The following is a 20,396-nucleotide window of genomic DNA, read 5'->3' on the forward strand; positions in this document are numbered from 1 at the left end:
CATCCCGACAACCCCAGCCGCCCCGTCGCCCACCGACCCTCACTGCCGTGATCACTCGGCTTAGCCCGATGATCACGGAGGAGGAGGTGTTGGCGGAGCTGAAGGCCCATCCCTATCTAGAGGTTCGAGCTGTCCGCCGGATTCACAATCCAGCCGGCCCCACCCGCCTCATGCGGGTGTTCTCCGAGCATGCTCCCTCCATAGACCTCCTCCTCAAGGAGGGTGCCCTCCTCTTCAACCGCCGTTATAAGGTCGACCCCTCCCGCTCCCCTCCACAGTCCATCCGCTGCCAGAGGTGCTTGCGCTATAATGCACATCCTACATCTGAGTGCCGCGAGGCCCCCGTCTGCCCGCACTGCAAAGAAGCGCACTTCCTCCAGCAGTGCCCCAACCTTCAGTCCCCCCCCTCCTGTAACACCTGTAACCTCCAACACCCAACCTACTCCCAAAAGTGCAAGGCCCGACCCCCTCCCTCCGCTCCTGAACTCACTGTCCCTGTCCGCCCCTTGGATGCCCCCACCCCTCCCGGCAATTCCCTCCGTCCCCCCCCCCCCACAGCTGAGGACATCATCCGCTTTGTAACCGTTGTCCTTCAGAACATCCACCCCTTTCAGCGCCCCCACACCCTCCAGCAGGTATCCCTTGCCGCCCGTTCCGTCTTCCAGCTCAACACTTACGCCACCTACTCCCATAACCAGGCCCATTTTACCTTCTCCCGTCTCGACACCCTCGTCTAAATTCCCACTATGGCGCGACAGCAACGTATCCTGTTTAACAACATCCGTTCCCTTCCTGTCAACAAGAATCTCCTTATGCATACCCTCACCACCCACCGCGTGGATGCCTTCCTCCTAAACGAAACATTCCTCCAGCCCCACCATACTGTCCATACCTCGCCCTACCTCCTTCACCGCTCTGACAACCCCCTCCCGATAGCGCGTGGCGGAGTTGCCATTGGCCACCATCGCCAGATCCCTGTTCGGCTCCAACCCCTCCTTCCCAACCCCACGGAACACCTGATCCTTAGTCTATTCTTCCCCGGCCTCACCGTTACCTGCGCCACCATCTATGTCCGCCCCTCTGCCCCTATTCCTTTTGACTTCCTTTCCCACATCGACCGTACCTTCTCCTCCTACGTGATTGCCGCAGATCTCAATATCCATAGTCGCTCCGCCACCCAGTTACAGCGGTGGCATCGGTTCCTCGCCACCATCCAAGGAGATGTCCTTCCTCTTCCCCAACACACCCGCCCTGAATCCAATACCACACCCGATGTCGTCCTAGCCTCCCCCAATCTCCTTGGCCGCATAGTGGTGGACGTCCTCGACCCTATTGGCAGTGACCATCTCCCTGTCCTTCTTACCATATCAGACGGTCGTCGCCCCCGTCCCGATCCTCGCCTTGACCCTCCCCCCAAGTATGTCCATGATTACTCCCGTGCCGACTGGAATGCATACCGGGATACCCTTACTACCTGGGTCGATAGCCACCCCCTCACCTACCACCGCCCACATGACATAACCCATGCCGCATCCTTTCTCCAGCAGACCTTGTCTGAGGCCGTGGAGGCCCACATCCCTACCGTCGCCATCCACCCGCACCGTCCCACTTTACCCCCACAGGCCGTCCTCCTCCTTCGAGAATCCCGTCGTCTCTACCGTGCCTTCCTCCACACGCGTGACCGGGACATACTACAACGCCACCGGCAACTCCAGAGACACATCCGGAACTTGCTCGCGGCTAAGAAACGCCGGGACTGGCGACAGACATGCACCCGTCTTAATGCTACCCTACCTATTAACTCATCCAAATACTGGTCAGCCTTCCGCCGCCTTACTGGATCAAAACCCCCCCCTTACTATCCTCTCCTTCATAATGATAATCCCTTTCCTGACAACCTTAGTAAGGCCAACCATTTTGCATCCTACCTCACCGATGTCTTTACCATCCCTGCCGATCCCCAGTTCGATTATTCCCTCTTCCCCGATGTCCGCGATCGAACTGACACCTCTATCCCTCCACTAGCTCCTGGCTTCCAGTACTTGGACAACATTACACACACTGAACTCAATACCCCTATAACTACTCAAGACATCATCGATATACTCCGCACCAAACGCAACACTGCTCCTGGTCACGACCGTGTTACTTACCGTCACCTCCGTGAAGCTCCCGCCCCCTTCCTCTCCACCCTGGCCAGGCTGTACAATGTGGTCTTGTCCACCGGCTTCTACCCCGACCTGTGGAAAACCTCCCGGATCCTGATGTTCCTCAAACCCGATAAACCACCTTCCGCTGTCTCCTCCTACCGTCCTATAAGCCTTACCTCGGTCTTCAGCAAGGTCCTGGAATCCATTCTAACCCGCCGCATCCACCAGCATCTCCACCGGCACCGCTTCCTTCCCTCCACCCAATGTGGCTTTCGACCATCCTTCTCTGCCGATGACCTTCTCCTTCACCTCACTCACCTCCTCTCCGAACAACTCAACTCCCGTCGCTCCGCCATATTCCTCTCCCTTGACCTTGAACGCGCCTATGACCGAGTGTGGCATTCTGGTCTCCTCTTCAAGCTCCAAACCTTTGCTCTTCCTATTAACTACGTCCGTCTGATCGCCTCCTTCATTTCCCACCGCCCTTCCTATGTCACTATCCACAACACTGATTCCTACACCTTCTACCCCTCTGCCGGTGTGCCCCAAGGTTCCGTCCTTTCCCCTCTTCTTTACCTTCTTTATACGGCGGACATGCCTCCACCTGCACCCCCCCTTCACCTTCTCCAGTACGCCGATGACACCGCCTTCCTTGCCCTTGCCCCCACCCTGCAACGCTCCCAACACCTTCTCCAATCCCATCTTGACCGGTTCACCTCTTGGTGTAACCAGTGGTTGCTCAAGGTCAATCCTTCCAAGACCCAGGCAATCATCGTAGGCAAAACCACCCCTTCCTTCCGTCTCCTTGATTTCTATCTTACCATTTATGGCCGTCCTATTAACCTCACACCCACCCTCAAGTACCTTGGCGTCACCCTTGACCGTCGCCTCTCCTGGACCCCTCACCTCCGGACAATCCAAGCCAAGGCACGCTCCCGACTCCACCTCCTGAAGCTCCTTTCTGGCCGCACATGGGGTCTGGACCCCTCCACCGTCCTCCACACCTATAAATCTCTCATCCGCCCTATCCTCTGTTATGCCCATCCCGCCTGGATCTCTGCCCCGCCTACCTTTTACAAATCCCTTCAAATCCTTGAACGGCATGCACTCCGCCTCGCCTATCACATCCGCCTCCCTTCCCCCACGCGGCTCCTCTATGACCTCATCCCCTTCCCACACCTCCTTCTCTTCCTCCAACGGATACGGATCCTCTACACCTCCCGCAAGCTTGATCCTCCCCACCCGCTTGTCTCTTCCATCCTCTCCCACCCCAACCCAGTGCCGCGCCTGTACTCCTGTATCCCACCTGCTCTCCATCTTCACACTCTCCACACCCTCTCCCAAGGTGGCTTCCGCCGACTCCCCCTCCCGGATGATGCCCTCCTCCCCTCCATCTACCCCTCCTACCAACTTTGAGCCTTGCCTTCCCCTCTCCTCTCATTTTCCTGTGGGCACCCTCTCTCCCTTCTCTCCCTCCCTCTCTCCCTCCTTTCATCCTTACCTCCCCTCCCCCTCTCCCTGGGCTTCCACCCCCCTTTTTTCGTTTTCTCCCCTCCTCCTCCCTGGCATCCTATCTCCCCCTCCCTCCTTCCCTCCCCCTGTTTTTTCCCTTGGCAGGCCCCCAGCTCTTCGGTGTGGACAGTGCCCCTGCAAGCGCCGAAGCCCATCTCCGCAGTGTCCGTGTCTTTCGTCCCGTCTGTGCCTCGAGTGTTTCTTCGTTTTCTGCTCCACCGTTCACCTGTGCTAGTGTTCTCTGTTCCGTGCTGTGCTGCCCGTCTTTTTAAAACTGAAACAGTGCTGCGTCAGTGAACGACTTCATTTCTTTTTATTTCTCTGTTGTCTTCTGATTTTTGTCCTCCATGTCTGTGTTTTGAGATTATGTCTTCCTGTTTTTATCTCTTGTATGTTTCTTGTGGCCGAAGAGCGGCATATTAGGCCGCTGCCGGCCTACCTTTGTAGGTCTAAAATGACAATAAAGGAAAAAAAAAAAAAGGTACAGCATACATTATTGTCGTTAATTTCGAAGTGCTAGGTGTTTCAGTGATCGCTGCAGCTGCCGTTGTCCCGAGCCTTTGCCGCCGTTGGTCCCAGCCGCCGCTGCCGCCGCCGCCGCCGCCGCCGCCGCCGCCGGTCTCCCGCTGACGCCGGTTGCCGCCATCGTATCCGGTTCCTGCCGCTGCTGCCGCTGCTGCTGTTGCCAACCGCCGCCGCCGCCGCCGCTGGTTCCCGCCGCCGCCGCCGCCGCCGCCGCCGCCGCCGCCGCCGGTCTCCCGCCGACGTCGCCGCCGGTTGCCGCCACCGTATCCGGTTCCTGCCGCTGCTGCTGTTTCCGACCGCCGCTGCCGCCGCTGCCGCCGCCGCCGCCGCCGCCGCCGCTCCCTGCCCGTCTTTCTTTCTGTCGTCTCTGCTTACGTCTTACCCTTCCTCTTCGTCAGTCTCTTGTCCTTGTCCTTTGACTGTCCCCTGTTATTTTTCCTCTTTTCCCCTCTCCCACTTATCCTCTCACCATGACAACCCCCACAACTACCGCCACTACCACTGCAATCGTGTACACGTCCCCCTCACTTGCTGCCACCACCATCACGTGGTGTGCTCATTCACCGCCTCCCCCATATATTCCCCCCCTCCTCACTCTTCCCACCCCCGCTCCTTTTGTTGCTCCCTCCCCTGTTCCTACCCCCCATGCCTCACGTGACCCATTCCCTCCCCTCCCACATGTGACTCATGCCACCCCCGCCAGGGTTGTTGCCCGTCGGGCCACCACCCACGCCACACCATCATCATCGTCATCACCATCACCATCACCATCACCATCGCCCTCGCCATCGCCAGTGCCAACCACTGCCACTGCATCTTCTGTGGCGCCAGCTCCAGCCCCAGCGCCAGCACCAGCACCACCACCAGTGCCTGCACCGCCGGTGGGACCTGCCGTCTCCCGCCATCTCCCGGTCGTCCCCATCCCCCACACCTCTTCCCGTCCCTCTCCCGCTGTGAAACGTCCCAGCGGCACCCCAGCCTCTTCTGCTCCCAAGAAGTCGCAGACTCTCCCCCCTCCAACCCCCCAGGATGCCATGGATACCACCTCACCTTCCCTATCTACTCCCTCCTCTACCTCCCCCTCCTAGAGGTACCTCCTTTCTCACCCTGATCCCTCTCTCCTGGAGGCCCGCAATCTTACCCTTCTCCTCCGCCAGCACTTCCCCGGAGCCCCGATCTCGCTTCTCACCCCCCGTCGGGACTCCGTCCTGATCACATCCCCCAGCCCCACCCTCCACTCCGACATCCTCTCCCGCATTCCCCTCAAACGGTTTGGTCCCCATGCCTCCCTTGCCCCTGCTCCCCCCCCCTCCTCATCCCGACAACCCCAGCCGCCCCGTCGCCCACCGACCCTCACTGCCGTGATCACTCGGCTTAGCCCGATGATCACGGAGGAGGAGGTGTTGGCGGAGCTGAAGGCCCATCCCTATCTAGAGGTTCGAGCTGTCCGCCGGATTCACAATCCAGCCGGCCCCACCCGCCTCATGCGGGTGTTCTCCGAGCATGCTCCCTCCATAGACCTCCTCCTCAAGGAGGGTGCCCTCCTCTTCAACCGCCGTTATAAGGTCGACCCCTCCCGCTCCCCTCCACAGTCCATCCGCTGCCAGAGGTGCTTGCGCTATAATGCACATCCTACATCTGAGTGCCGCGAGGCCCCCGTCTGCCCGCACTGCAAAGAAGCGCACTTCCTCCGGCAGTGCCCCAACCTTCAGTCCCCCCCCTCCTGTAACACCTGTAACCTCCAACACCCAACCTACTCCCAAAAGTGCAAGGCCCGACCCCCTCCCTCCGCTCCTGAACTCACTGTCCCTGTCCGCCCCTTGGATGCCCCCACCCCTCCCGGCAATTCCCTCCGTCCCCCCCCCCACAGCTGAGGACATCATCCGCTTTGTAACCGTTGTCCTTCAGAACATCCACCCCTTTCAGCGCCCCCACACCCTCCAGCAGGTATCCCTTGCCGCCCGTTCCGTCTTCCAGCTCAACACTTACGCCACCTACTCCCATAACCAGGCCCATTTTACCTTCTCCCGTCTCGACACCCTCGTCTAAATTCCCACTATGGCGCGACAGCAACGTATCCTGTTTAACAACATCCGTTCCCTTCCTGTCAACAAGAATCTCCTTATGCATACCCTCACCACCCACCGCGTGGATGCCTTCCTCCTAAACGAAACATTCCTCCAGCCCCACCATACTGTCCATACCTCGCCCTACCTCCTTCACCGCTCTGACAACCCCCTCCCGATAGCGCGTGGCGGAGTTGCCATTGGCCACCATCGCCAGATCCCTGTTCGGCTCCAACCCCTCCTTCCCAACCCCACGGAACACCTGATCCTTAGTCTATTCTTCCCCGGCCTCACCGTTACCTGCGCCACCATCTATGTCCGCCCCTCTGCCCCTATTCCTTTTGACTTCCTTTCCCACATCGACCGTACCTTCTCCTCCTACGTGATTGCCGCAGATCTCAATATCCATAGTCGCTCCGCCACCCAGTTAGGGCGGTGGCATCGGTTCCTCGCCACCATCCAAGGAGATGTCCTTCCTCTTCCCCAACACACCCGCCCTGAATCCAATACCACACCCGATGTCGTCCTAGCCTCCCCCAATCTCCTTGGCCGCATAGCGGTAGACGTCCTCGACCCTATTGGCAGTGACCATCTCCCTGTCCTTCTTACCATATCAGACGGTCGTCGCCCCCGTCCCGATCCTCGCCTTGACCCTCCCCCCAAGTATGTCCATGATTACTCCCGTGCCGACTGGAATGCATACCGGGATACCCTTACTACCTGGGTCGATAGCCACCCCCTCACCTACCACCGCCCACATGACATAACCCATGCCGCATCCTTTCTCCAGCAGACCTTGTCTGAGGCCGTGGAGGCCCACATCCCTACCGTCGCCATCCACCCGCACCGTCCCACTTTACCCCCACAGGCCGTCCTCCTCCTTCGAGAATCCTGTCGTCTCTACCGTGCCTTCCTCCACACGCGTGACCGGGACATACTACAACGCCACCGGCAACTCCAGAGACACATCCGGAACTTGCTCGCGGCTAAGAAACGCCGGGACTGGCGACAGACATGCACCCGTCTTAATGCTACCCTACCTATTAACTCATCCAAATACTGGTCAGCCTTCCGCCGCCTTACTGGATCAAACCCCCCCCCTTACTATCCTCTCCTTCATAATGACAATCCCTTTCCTGACAACCTTAGTAAGGCCAACCATTTTGCATCCTACCTCACCGATGTCTTTACCATCCCTGCCGATCCCCAGTTCGATTATTCCCTCTTCCCCGATGTCCGCGATCGAACTGACACCTCTATCCCTCCACTAGCTCCTGGCTTCCAGTACTTGGACAACATTACACACACTGAACTCAATACCCCTATAACTACTCAAGACATCATCGATATACTCCGCACCAAACGCAACACTGCTCCTGGTCACGACCGTGTTACTTACCGTCACCTCCGTGAAGCTCCCGCCCCCTTCCTCTCCACCCTGGCCAGGCTGTACAATGTGGTCTTGTCCACCGGCTTCTACCCCGACCTGTGGAAAACCTCCCGGATCCTGATGTTCCTCAAACCCGATAAACCACCTTCCGCTGTCTCCTCCTACCGTCCTATAAGCCTTACCTCGGTCTTCAGCAAGGTCCTGGAATCCATTCTAACCCGCCGCATCCACCAGCATCTCCACCGGCACCGCTTCCTTCCCTCCACCCAATGTGGCTTTCGACCATCCTTCTCTGCCGATGACCTTCTCCTTCACCTCACTCACCTCCTCTCCGAACAACTCAACTCCCGTCGCTCCGCCATATTCCTCTCCCTTGACCTTGAACGCGCCTATGACCGAGTGTGGCATTCTGGTCTCCTCTTCAAGCTCCAAACCTTTGCTCTTCCTATTAACTACGTCCGTCTGATCGCCTCCTTCATTTCCCACCGCCCTTCCTATGTCACTATCCACAACACTGATTCCTACACCTTCTACCCCTCTGCCGGTGTGCCCCAAGGTTCCGTCCTTTCCCCTCTTCTTTACCTTCTTTATACGGCGGACATGCCTCCACCTGCACCCCCCCTTCACCTTCTCCAGTACGCCGATGACACCGCCTTCCTTGCCCTTGCCCCCACCCTGCAACGCTCCCAACACCTTCTCCAATCCCATCTTGACCGGTTCACCTCTTGGTGTAACCAGTGGTTGCTCAAGGTCAATCCTTCCAAGACCCAGGCAATCATCGTAGGCAAAACCACCCCTTCCTTCCGTCTCCTTGATTTCTATCTTACCATTTATGGCCGTCCTATTAACCTCACACCCACCCTCAAGTACCTTGGCGTCACCCTTGACCGTCGCCTCTCCTGGACCCCTCACCTCCGGACAATCCAAGCCAAGGCACGCTCCCGACTCCACCTCCTGAAGCTCCTTTCTGGCCGCACATGGGGTCTGGACCCCTCCACCGTCCTCCACACCTATAAATCTCTCATCCGCCCTATCCTCTGTTATGCCCATCCCGCCTGGATCTCTGCCCCGCCTACCTTTTACAAATCCCTTCAAATCCTTGAACGGCATGCACTCCGTCTCGCCTATCGCATCCGCCTCCCTTCCCCCACGCGGCTCCTCTATGACCTCATCCCCTTCCCACACCTCCTTCTCTTCCTCCAACGGATACGGATCCTCTACACCTCCCGCAAGCTTGATCCTCCCCACCCGCTTGTCTCTTCCATCCTCTCCCACCCCAACCCACTGCCGCGCCTGTACTCCTGTATCCCACCTGCTCTCCATCTTCACACTCTCCACACCCTCTCCCAAGGTGGCTTCCGCAGACTCCCCCTCCCGGATGATGCCCTCCTCCCCTCCATCTACCCCTCCTACCAACTTTGAGCCTTGCCTTCCCCTCTCCTCTCATTTTCCTGTGGGCACCCTCTCTCCCTTCTCTCCCTCCCTCTCTCCCTCCTTTCATCCTTACCTCCCCTCCCCCTCTCCCTGGGCTTCCACCCCCCTTTTTTCGTTTTCTCCCCTCCTCCTCCCTGGCATCCTATCTCCCCCTCCCTCCTTCCCTCCCCCTGTTTTTTCCCTTGGCAGGCCCCCAGCTTTTCGGTGTGGACAGTGCCCCTGCAAGCGCCGAAGCCCATCTCCGCAGTGTCCGTGTCTTTCGTCCCGTCTGTGCCTCGAGTGTTTCTTCATTTTCTGCTCCACCGTTCACCTGTGCTAGTGTTCTCTGTTCCGTGCTGTGCTGCCCGTCTTTTTAAAACTGAAACAGTGCTGCGTCGGTGAACGACTTCATTTCTTTTTATTCTCTGTTGTCTTCTGATTTTTGTCCTCCATGTCTGTGTTTTGAGATTATGTCTTCCTGTTTTTCTCTCTTGTATGTTTCTTGTGGCCGAAGAGCGGCATATTAGGCCGCTGCCGGCCTACCTTTGTAGGTATAAAATGACAATAAAGGAAAAAAAAAAAAAAAAAAAAGGTACAGCATAAGGTGGGGCGAGGCAGTCTGAATTACAGTTTATAGATGTATTTCTCACATATGTCAGAGCCTCTCGCGGTCGTCGTCGTCGTCGTCGTCGTCGTCGTCGTCGTCGCCGCCGCCGCTTCTGCAGAAGTAGCAAATGGCAATCGTGGCAAATGCGGCGAGGCACGCCCTGCCTTCGATTCCGTATGCACAAAGTGTGTGGTCTTGTTTCCCAGTCTATATTTGGTCGGTCACGTAAGAGGTTGAATGTAACGAATGGGTGGGAAAGAGCAAGGGCAGCGGCTGTGAAGATAGAAAACACAAATTATCAGGGGTGTGAGCGTTTCGAGATGAGTCATATACAAGTTGCACTTGGTCGTCAGTGACTGTGTGGCCTAATGGATAAGTCGTCGGACTTCGGATCTGAAGATTACAGGTTCGATTGCTGTCACGCTCGTGTTTTATCAGTTCTGAAAAAGAAACATACCGTTTTAATGTAGCATTTGAGCAGTACGAAACCGTCTGAATGTTGCTGTTGACCATTTTCTGCTTGGAGATGCTCTTCAGCTTGAAACACACACTACAAGACCGGTGTTAACTAGCGAAATGGTCGGCAGAGTGCCGTCACCGCGAGTTTCCACTGGCACTTGCACATCTAAAACAACGTCGGAAAGTAACTCGTTCGCCTTTTGAGTCACATCAAGTATGAGTGTTAATTTTGACCCAACTAGCTCTGCAGGTTGTCACGCAATTCCTTTACCTCTCAGAAATGATTATGAAATAAAAGTGAAGTACGTGACGAGTGTGACGTTAGGAAAACATTAGGCAGCATGGAGAGATTCTGCATGGGACCACCCAACCCAAACGAGTACTTTGTGACGTGCTGCCCGGCAAGTATTCACCGAAGCAGCCCGGCTAGCTCAGTCGGTAGAGCATGAGACTCTTAATCTCTGTGTCGTGGGTTCGAGCACCACTCTGGGTGGAACGGAATTTTGTTCCGCTGCAGATGTAAATTACCGTTTTTCTGATTAACGTGATGTAAGGGAAATAGCAACTTTAAACTTTGCCTACGTCTCTGTCAGTCGCAAGGAAACTGTATTTGAAGGTGAAGGTGATTTTGTAGACATGTGTGAAAGACATGTTCTGAAATGCAAGTGTTGTTGTTTTTAGAGGACATCGGTTACGTGTCAGATGTGTAGCCAAGCAGTAATGGGTCGCCATCGCTGCAAATATTAGTCGGTAATATGAAGTGTTCTCAGCTGAAGTCTGATGATCCAGACGACCGTAAGGACGAAGTACTGAAAAGTACCGCTAGGGCGCGCCTCTTTAGCTCAGTGGTAGAGCACTGGACTAGTAAACCAAGGGTCGTGAGTTCCATCCTCAAAGGAAGAAGTCGAATTTTGGAAATCAGTTGCGCGTCGTGGCCGTATAGCAAACAGTATCTGTGATGACGAACAATTAGCGACATGCCTTTTATTAAGAATTTCTCTCAGATGTGATGAAGGCGAATAGCGCAGATAAAGCCATTGCCAAAGCGGTACAGCATAAGGTGGGACGAGGCAGTCTGAATTACATTTTATAGATGTATTTCTCACATATGACAGAGCCTCTCGCGGTCGTCGTCGTCGTCGTCGTCGTCGTCGTCGTCGTCGTCGTCGTCGTCGTCGTCGTCGTCGTCGTCGTCGTCGTCGCTTCTGCAGAAGTAGCAAATGGCCATCGTGGCAAATGCGGCGAGGCACGCCCTGCCTTCGATTCCATATGCACAAAGTGTGTGGTCTTGTTTCCCAGTCTATATTTGGTCGGTCACGTAAGAGGTTGAATGTAACGAATGGGTGGGAAAGAGCAAGGGCAGCGGCTGTGTAGAACGAAAACACAAATTATCAGGGGTGTGAGCGTTTCGAGATGAGTCATATACAAGTTGCACTTGGTTGTCAGTGACTGTGTGGCCTAATGGATAAGTCGTCGGACTTCGGATCTGAAGATTACAGGTTCGAATGCTGTCACGCTCGTGTTTTATCAGTTCTGAAAAAGAAACATACCGTTTTAATGTAGCATTTGAGCAGTACGAAACCGTCTGAATGTTGCTGTTGACCATTTTCTGCTTGGAGATGCTCTTCAGCTTGAAACACACACTACAAGACCGGTGTTAACTAGCGAAATGGTCGGCAGAGTGCCGTAACCGCGAGTTTCCACTGGCACTTGCACATCTAAAACAACGTCGGAAAGTAACTCGTTTGCCTTTTGAGTCACATCAAGTATGAGTGTTAATTTTGACGCCACTAGCTCTGCAGGTTGTCATGCAATTCCTTTACCTCTCAGAAATGATTATGAAATAAAAGTGAAGTACGTGACGAGTGTGACGTTAGGAAAACATTAAGCAGCATGGAGAGATTCTGTATGGGACCACACAACCCAAACGAGTACTTTGTGACGTGCTGCCCGGCAAGTATTCACCGAAGCAGCCCGGCTAGCTCAGTCGGTAGAGCATGAGACTCTTAATCTCAGGGTCGTGGGTTCGAGCCCCACGCTGGGCGAAACGGAATTTTGTTCCGCTGCAGATGTAAATTACCGTTTTTCTGATTAACGTGATGTAATGGAAATAGCAACTTTGAACTTTGCCTACCTCTCTGTCAGTCGCAAGGAAACTGTATTTGAAGGTGAAGGTGATTTTGTAGACATGTGTGAAAGACATGTTCTGAAATGCAAGTGTTGTTGCTTGGAGAGGACATCGGTTACGTGTCAGATGTGTAGCCAAGCAGTAATGGGTCGCCATAGCTGCAAATATTTGTCGGTAATACGAAGTGTTGTCAGCTGAAGTCTGATGATCCAGACGACCGTAAGGACGAAGTACGCAAAAGTACCGCTAGGGCGCGCCTCTTTAGCTCAGTGGTAGAGCACTGGACTAGTAAACCAATGGTCGTGAGTTCCATCCTCAAAGGAAGAAGTCGAATTTTGGAAATCAGTTGCGCGTCGTGGCCGTATAGCAAACAGTATCTGTGATGACGAACAATTAGCGACATGCCTTTTATTAAGAATTTCTCTCAGATGTGATTAAGGCGAATGGCGCAGATAAAGCCTTTGCCAAAGCGGTACAGCATAAGGTGGGACGAGGCAGTCTGAATTAGAGTTTATAGATGTATTTCTCACATATGTCAGAGCCTCTCGTCGTCGTCGTCGTCGTCGTCGTCGTCGTCGTCGTCGTCGTCGTCGTCGTCGTCGCCGCCGCCGCCGCCGCTTCTGCAGAAGTAGCAAATGGCCATCGTGGCAAATGCGGCGAGGCACGCCCTGCCTTCGATTCCGTATGCACAAAGTGTGTGGTCTTGTTTCCCAGTCTATATTTGGTCGGTCACGTAAGAGGTTGAATGTAACGAATGGGTGGGAAAGAGCAAGGGCAGCGGCTGTGAAGATAGAAAACACAAATTATCAGGGGTGTGAGCGTTTCGAGATGAGTCATATACAAGTTGCACTTGGTCGTCAGTGACTGTGTGGCCTAATGGATAAGTCGTCGGACTTCGGATCTGAAGATTACAGGTTCGATTGCTGTCACGCTCGTGTTTTATCAGTTCTGAAAAAGAAACATACCGTTTTAATGTAGCATTTGAGCAGTACGAAACCGTCTGAATGTTGCTGTTGACCATTTTCTGCTTGGAGATGCTCTTGAGCTTGAAACACACACTACAAGACCGGTGTTAACTAGCGAAATGGTCGGCAGAGTGCCGTCACCGCGAGTTTCCACTGGCACTTGCACATCTAAAACAACGTCGGAAAGTAACTCGTTCGCCTTTTGAGTCACATCAAGTATGAGTGTTAATTTTGACGCCACTAGCTCTGCAGGTTGTCATGCAATTCCTTTACCTCTCAGAAATGATTATGAAATAAAAGTGAAGTACGTGACGAGTGTGACGTTAGGAAAACATTAGGCAGCATGGAGAGATTCTGCATGGGACCACCCAACCCAAACGAGTACTTTGTGACGTGCTGCCCGGCAAGGATTCACCGAAGCAGCCCGGCTAGCTCAGTCGGTAGAGCATGAGACTCTTAATCTCTGGGTCGTTGGTTCGAGCACCACTCTGGGTGGAACGGAATTTTGTTCCGCTGCAGATGTAAATTACCGTTTTTCTGATTAACGTGATGTAATGGAAATAGCAACTTTAAACTTTGCCTACGTCTCTGTCAGTCGCAAGGAAACTGTATTTGAAGGTGAAGGTGATTTTGTAGACATGTGTGAAAGACATGTTCTGAAATGCAAGTGTTGTTGTTTTTAGAGGACATCGGTTACGTGTCAGATGTGTAGCCAAGCAGTAATGGGTCGCCATGGCTGCAAATATTAGTCGGTAATATGAAGTGTTGTCAGCTGAAGTCTGATGATCCAGACGACCGTAAGGACGAAGTACGCAAAAGTACCGCTAGGCCGCGCCTCTTTAGCTCAGTGGTAGAGCACTGGACTAGTAAACCAAGGGTCGTGAGTACCATCCTCAAAGGAAGAAGTCGAATTTTGGAAATCAGTTGCGCGTCGTGGCCGTATAGCAAACAGTATCTGTGATGACGAACAATTAGCGACATGCCTTTTATTAAGAATTTCTCTCAGATGTGATTAAGGCGAATGGCGCAGATAAAGCCATTGCCAAAGCGGTACAGCATAAGGTGGGACGAGGCAGTCTGAACTACATTTTATAGATGTATTTCTCACATATGTCAGAGCCTCTCGCGGTCGTCGTCGTCGTCGTCTTCGTCGTCGCCGCCGCCGCTTCTGCAGAAGTAGCAAATGGCCATCGTGGCAAATGCGGCGAGGCACGCGCTGCCTTCGATTCCATATGCACAAAGTGTGTGGTCTTGTTTCCCAGTCTATATTTGGTCGGTCACGTAAGAGGTTGAATGTAACGAATGGGTGGGAAAGAGCAAGGGCAGCGGCTGTGTAGAACGAAAACACAAATTATCAGGGGTGTGAGCGTTTCGAGATGAGTCATATATAAGTTGCACTTGGTTGTCAGTGACTGTGTGGCCTAATGGATAAGGCGTCGGACTTCGGATCTGAAGATTACAGGTTCGAATGCTGTCACGCTCGTGTTTTATCAGTTCTGAAAAAGAAACATACCGTTTTAATGTAGCATTTGAGCAGTACGAAACCGTCTGAATGTTGCTGTTGACCATTTTCTGCTTGGAGATGCTCTTCAGCTTGAAACACACACTACAAGACCGGTGTTAACTAGCGAAATGGTCGGCAGAGTGCCGTAACCGCGAGTTTCCACTGGCACTTGCACATCTAAAACAACGTCGGAAAGTAACTCGTTTGCCTTTTGAGTCACATCAAGTATGAGTGTTAATTTTGACGCCACTAGCTCTGCAGGTTGTCATGCAATTCCTTTACCTCTCAGAAATGATTATGAAATAAAAGTGAAGTACGTGACGAGTGTGACGTTAGGAAAACATTAAGCAGCATGGAGAGATTCTGTATGGGACCACACAACCCAAACGAGTACTTTGTGACGTGCTGCCCGGCAAGTATTCACCGAAGCAGCCCGGCTAGCTCAGTCGGTAGAGCATGAGACTCTTAATTTCAGGGTCGTGGGTTCAAGCACCAAGCTGGTTGGAACGGGATATTATCCGCTGCAGATGTAAATTACCGTTTTTCTGATTAACGTGATGTAATGGAAATAGCAACTTTAAACTTTGCCTACGTCTCTGTCAGTCGCAAGGAAACTGTATTTGAAGGTGAAGGTGATTTTGTAGACATGTGTGAAAGACATGTTTTGAAATGCAAGTGTTGTTGCTTGGAGAGGACATCGGTTACGTGTCAGATGTGTAGCCAAGCAGTAATGGGTCGCCATAGCTGCAAATATTTGTCGGTAATACGAAGTGTTGTCAGCTGAAGTCTGATGATCCAGACGACCGTAAGGACGAAGTACGCAAAAGTACCGCTAGGGCGCGCCCCTTTAGCTCAGTGGTAGAGCACTGGACTACTAAACCAAGGGTCGTGAGTTCCATCCTCAAAGGAAGAAGTCGAATTTTGGAAATCAGTTGCGCGTCGTGGCCGTATAGCAAACAGTATCTGTGATGACGAACAATTAGCGACATGCCTTTTATTAAGAATTTCTCTCAGATGTGATTAAGGCGAATGGCGCAGATAAAGCCTCTGCCAAAGCGGTACAGCATAAGGTGGGACGAGGCAGTCTGAATTAGAGTTTATAGATGTATTTCTCACATATGTCAGAGCCTCTCGTCGTCGTCGTCGTCGTCGCCGCCGCCGCCGCCGCCGCCGCCGCCGCCGCCGCCGCCGCTTCTGCAGAAGTAGCAAATGGCCATCGTGGCAAATGCGGCGAGGCACGCCCTGCCTTCGATTCCATATGCACAAAGTGTGTGGTCTTGTTTCCCAGTCTATATTTGGTCGGTCACGTAAGAGGTTGAATGTAACGTATGGGTGGGAAAGAGCAAGGGCAGCGGCTGTGTAGAACGAAAACACAAATTATCAGGGGTGTGAGCGTTTCGAGATGAGTCATATACAAGTTGCACTCTGTTGTCAGTGACTGTGTGGCCTAATGGATAAGGCGTCGGACTTCGGATCTGAAGATTACAGGTTCGAATGCTGTCACGCTCGTGTTTTATCAGTTCTGAAAAAGAAACATACCGTTTTAATGTAGCATTTGAGCAGTACGAAACCGTCTGAATGTTGCTGTTGACCATTTTCTGCTTGGAGATGCTCTTCAGCTTGAAACACACACTACAAGACCGGTGTTAACTAGCAGAGTGCCGTAACCGCGAGTTTCCACTGGCACTTGCACATCTAAAACAACGTCGGAAAGTAACTCGTTCGCCTTTTGAGTCACATCAAGTATGAGTGTTAATTTTGACGCCACTAGCTCTGCAGGTTGTCATGCAATTCCTTTACCTCTTAGAAATGATTATGAAATAAAAGTGAAGTACGTGACGAGTGTGACGTTAGGAAAACATTAAGCAGCATGGAGAGATTCTGTATGGGACCACACAACCCAAACGAGTACTTTGTGACGTGCTGCCCGGCAAGGATTCACCGAAGCAGCCCGGCTAGCTCAGTCGGTAGAGCATGAGACTCTTAATTTCAGGGTCGTGGGTTCAAGCACCAAGCTGGTTGGAACGGGATTTTATCCGCTGCAGATGTAAATTACCGTTTTTCTGATTAACGTGATGTAATGGAAATAGCAACTTTAAACTTTGCCTACGTCTCTGTCAGTCGCAAGGAAACTGTATTTGAAGGTGATGGTGATTTTGTAGACATGTGTGAAAGACATGTTCTGAAATGCAAGTGTTGTTGTTTGGAGAGGACATCGGTTACGTGTCAGATGTGTAGCCAAGCAGTAATGGGTCGCCATAGCTGCAAATATTAGTCGGTAATACGAAGTGTTGTCAGCTGAAGTCTGATGATCCAGACGACCGTAAGGACGAAGTACGCAAAAGTACCGCTAGGGCGCGCCTCTTTAGCTCAGTGGTAGAGCACTGGACTACTAAACCAAGGGTCGTGAGTTCCATCCTCAAAGGAAGAAGTCGAATTTTGGAAATCAGTTGCGCGTCGTGGCTGTATAGCAAACAGTATCTGTGATGACGAACAATTAGCGACATGCCTTTTATTAAGAATTACTCTCAGATGTGATTAACGCGAATGGCGCAGATAAAGCCTTTGCAAAGCGGTACAGCATAAGGTGGGACGAGGCAGTCTGAATTACATTTTATAGATGTATTTCTCACATATGTCAGAGCCTCTCGCGGTCGCCGTCGTCGTCGTCGTCGTCGTCGTCGTCGCCGCCGCCGCTTCTGCAGAAGTAGCAAATGGCCATCGTGGCAAATGCGGCGAGGCACGCCCTGCCTTCGATTCCGTATGCACAAAGTGTGTGGTCTTGTTTCCCAGTCTATATTTGGTCGGTCACGTAAGAGGTTGAATGTAACGAATGGGTGGGAAAGAGCAAGGGCAGCGGCTATCTAGAACGAAAACACAAATTATCAGGGGTGTGAGCGTTTCGAGATGAGTCATATACAAGTTGCACGTGGTCGTCAGTGACTGTGTGGCCTAATGGATAAGGCGTCGGACTTCGGATCTGAAGATAACAGGTTCGAATGATGTCACGCTCGTGTTTTATCAGTTCTGAAAAAGAAACATACCGTTTTAATGTAGCATTTGAGCAGTACGAAACCGTCTGTATGTTGCTGTTGACCATTTTCTGCTTGGAGATGCTCTTGAGCTTGAAACACACACTACAAGACCGGTGTTAACTAGCGAAATGGTCGGCAGAGTGCCGTCACCGCGAGTTTCCACTGGCACTTGCACATCTAAAACAACGTCGGAAAGTAACTCGTTCGCCTTTTGAGTCACATCAAGTATGAGTGTTAATTTTGACACCACTAGCTCTGCAGGTTGTCATGCAATTCCTTACCTCTCAGAAATGATTATGAAATAAAAGTGAAGTACGTGACGAGTGTGACGTTAGGAAAACATTAGGCAGCATGGAGAGATTCTGTATGGGACCACCCAACCCAAACGAGTACTGTGTGACGTGCTGCCCGGCAAGTATTCACCGAAGCAGCCCGGCTAGCTCAGTCGGTAGAGCATGAGACTCTTAATCTCAGGGTCGTGGGTTCGAGCCCCACGCTGGGCGAAACGGAATTTTGTTCCGCTGCAGATGTAAATTACCATTTTTCTGATTAACGTGATGTAATGGAAATAGCAACTTTAAACTTTGCCTACGTCTCTGTCAGTCGCAAGGAAACTGTATTTGAAGGTGAAGGTGATTTTGTAGACATGTGTGAAAGACATGTTCTGAAATGCAAGTGTTGTTGCTTGGAGAGGACATCGGTTACGTGTCAGATGTGTAGCCAAGCAGTAATGGGTCGCCATAGCTGCAAATATTAGTCGGTAATATGAAGTGTTGTCAGCTGAAGTCTGATGATCCAGACGACCGTAAGGACGAAGTACACAAAAGCATCGCTAGGCCGCGCCCATTTAGCTCAGTGGTAGAGCACTGGATTAGTAAACCAAGAGTCGTCAGTTACATCCTCAAAGGAAGAAGTCGAATTTTGGAAATCAGTTGCGCGTCGTGGCCGTATAGCAAACAGTATCTGTGATGACGAACAATTAGCGACATGCCTTTTATTAAGAATTACTCTCAGATGTGATTAAGGCGAATGGCGCAGATAAAGCCTTTGCCAAAGCGGTACAGCATAAGGTGGGACGAGGCAGTCTGAACTACATTTTATAGATGTATTTCTCACATATGTCAGAGCCTCTCGCGGTCGTCGTCGTCGTCGTCGTCGTCGTCGTCGTCGTCGTCGCCGCCGCCGCTTCTGCAGAAGTAGCAAATGGCCATCGTGACAAATGCGGCGAGGCACGCCCTGCCTTCGATTCCGTATGCACAAAGTGTGTTTGCTTGCTTCCCAGTCTATATTTGGTCGGTCACGTAAGAGGTTGAATGTAACGAATGGGTGGGAAAGAGCAAGGGCAGCGGCTGTGTAGAAAGAAAACACAAATTATCAGGGGTGTGAGCGTTTCGAGATGAGTCATATATAAGTTGCACTTGGTCGTCAGTGACTGTGTGGCCTAATGGATAATGCGTCGGACTTCGGATCTGAAGATTACAGGTTCGAATGCTGTCACGCTCGTGTTTTATCAGTTCTGAAAAAGAAACATACCGTTTTAATGTAGCATTTGAGCAGTACGAAACCGTCTGAATGTTGCTGTTGACCATTTTTTGCTTGGAGATGCTCTTGAGCTTGAAACACACACTACAAGACCGGTGTTAACTAGCGAAATGGTCGGCAGAGTGCCGTCACCGCGAGTTTCCACTGGCACTTGCACATCTAAAACAACGTCGGAAAGTAACTCGTTCGCCTTTTGAGTCACATCAAGTATGAGTGTTAATTTTGACGCCACTAGCTCAGCAGGTTGTCATGCAATTCCTTACCTCTCAGAAATGATTATGAAATAAAAGTGAAGTACGTGACGAGTGTGACGTTAGGAAAACATTACGCAGCATGGAGAGATCCTGTATGGGACCACCCAACCCAAACGAGTACTGTGTGACGTGCTGCCCGGCAAATATTCACCGAAGCAGCCCGGCTAGCTCATTCGGTAGAGCATGAGACTCTTAATCTCAGGGTCGTGGGTTCGAGCCCCACGCTGGGCGAAACGGAATTTTGTTCCGCTGCAGATGTAAATTACCGTTTTTCTGATTAACGTGATGTAATGGAAATAGCAACTTTAAACTTTGCCTACGTCTCTGTCAGTCGCAAGGAAACTGTATTTGAAGGTGAAGGTGATTTTGTAGACATGTCTGAAAGACATGTTCTGAAATGCAAGTGTTGTTGTTTGGAGAGGACATCGGTTACGTGTCAGATGTGTAGCCAAGCAGTAATGGGTCGCCATAGCTTCAAATATTAGTCGGTAATATGAAGTGTTGTCAGCTGAAGTCTGATGATCCAGGCGACCGTAAGGACGAAGTACGCAAAAGTACCGCTAGGCCGCGCCTCATTAGCTCAGTGGTAGAGCACTGGACTAGTAAACCAAGGGTCGTGAGTTCCATCCTCAAAGGAAGAATTCGAATTTTGGAAATCAGTTGCGCGTCGTGGCCGTTAGCAAACAGTATCTGTGATGACGAACAATTAGCGACATGCCTTTTATTAAGAATTTCTCTCAGATGTGATTAAGGCGAATGGCGCAGATAAAGCCATTGCCAAAGCGGTACAGCATAAGGTGGGACGAGGCAGTCTGAATTACATTTTATAGATGTATTTCTCACATA

General features: G+C 52.1%; 4 non-coding genes across 4 annotated transcripts; all 4 read left to right on the top strand.

Moving 5' to 3' along the window:
* The first annotated feature begins 10,542 nt into the window (after positions 1–10,542).
* On the top strand, positions 10,543–10,615 carry Trnak-cuu (transfer RNA lysine (anticodon CUU)). Its single transcript has one exon. It is a non-coding gene; the product is annotated as a tRNA-Lys (tRNA).
* Positions 10,616–12,094: 1,479 nt separating this feature from the next.
* Positions 12,095–12,167, top strand: Trnak-cuu (transfer RNA lysine (anticodon CUU)). The gene has a single exon. It is a non-coding gene; the product is annotated as a tRNA-Lys (tRNA).
* A 6,017-nt stretch (positions 12,168–18,184) lies between these two features.
* Positions 18,185–18,257, top strand: Trnak-cuu (transfer RNA lysine (anticodon CUU)). The gene has a single exon. It is a non-coding gene; the product is annotated as a tRNA-Lys (tRNA).
* A 1,451-nt stretch (positions 18,258–19,708) lies between these two features.
* Trnak-cuu (transfer RNA lysine (anticodon CUU)) lies at positions 19,709–19,781 on the top strand. The gene has a single exon. It is a non-coding gene; the product is annotated as a tRNA-Lys (tRNA).
* Positions 19,782–20,396: the final 615 nt, after the last annotated feature.

The sequence above is a fragment of the Schistocerca gregaria genome, chromosome 8 (assembly GCF_023897955.1).
Source record: "Schistocerca gregaria isolate iqSchGreg1 chromosome 8, iqSchGreg1.2, whole genome shotgun sequence".
Lineage (NCBI taxonomy): Eukaryota > Metazoa > Arthropoda > Insecta > Orthoptera > Acrididae > Schistocerca > Schistocerca gregaria.